Source organism: Schistocerca cancellata, chromosome 8 (assembly GCF_023864275.1).
Source record: "Schistocerca cancellata isolate TAMUIC-IGC-003103 chromosome 8, iqSchCanc2.1, whole genome shotgun sequence".
Classification (NCBI taxonomy): domain Eukaryota; kingdom Metazoa; phylum Arthropoda; class Insecta; order Orthoptera; family Acrididae; genus Schistocerca; species Schistocerca cancellata.
Genome location: NC_064633.1, coordinates 263,157,590 through 263,158,443, shown reverse-complemented (window position 1 = coordinate 263,158,443; position 854 = coordinate 263,157,590). Strand labels below are relative to the sequence as shown.

The window sequence follows — 854 nt, the reverse complement described above, 5'->3', positions numbered from 1 at the left end:
CAGGATGTCCTTGACATACCGTTGTGCTGCCCATAATTACCACCAACCGTGACCTAAGCTAAGGTCCTGTCCGATGGCTCTCCAGACCATGACGCTGTGCCTCTCAAAAGCATTGAAAGTTCGACGTGTCGCCGTAATAATTGACGACTTTGGTCGTCTGTGGCAGTGCACAATTCGTCGCCGAACAGAATGCGACGCCATTCGTCAGCCGTGACACGACCTCGCTACAAACACAGTCGTTTGTAGACGTTCCCTACCTCTGGGACGATATTTCCCTAGTCCGACCATTAGTGCAGGATGACCCAGAATGTTACAGGGAGTCCATTACCAGTTCTGAGATGGTCAGCATACGTGGTGGTCGGGAAATTTTACTATAAGCATTCCTGCCCCTATGTTGTCATACATCCCAACATCTAGCTACTTTCACATCCGAAAACCCAACAGATCTGAATAATGCACGATTCCACCAGCCGGCCCAATGGAAACCCACAACGATGTGAAATGATAATTAAATGGGCACCCTAGCTGCAAACAGGCGTTGCTGTACTTCATTGGGGACATGTTGAAAATGTGTGCCCCGACCGGGACTCGAACCCGGGATCTCCTGCTCACATGGCAGACGCTCTATCCATCTGAGCCACCGTGGGCACAGAGGATAGTGCGTCTGCAGGGACTTATCCCTTGCACGCTCCCCGTGACATCCACATTCCCAACATGTCCACACCACTACATTCGTAGTGCGCCTAATAGATGTTTGCCCATCATACTCATTACTCGTGGCAGATTAATCTACCAAGTCCCGTACGATTTCGGGCATAGCGTGTGCGTTCGCATAAGAAGGTCAATGGCCGGGA

General features: G+C 50.8%; 1 non-coding gene across 1 annotated transcript; it reads right to left on the bottom strand.

Moving 5' to 3' along the window:
* Nucleotides 1-573: 573 nt before the first annotated feature.
* Nucleotides 574-648, bottom strand: Trnat-ugu (transfer RNA threonine (anticodon UGU)). Its single transcript has one exon. It is a non-coding gene; the product is annotated as a tRNA-Thr (tRNA).
* Between the last annotated feature and the right edge of the window lie 206 nt (nucleotides 649-854).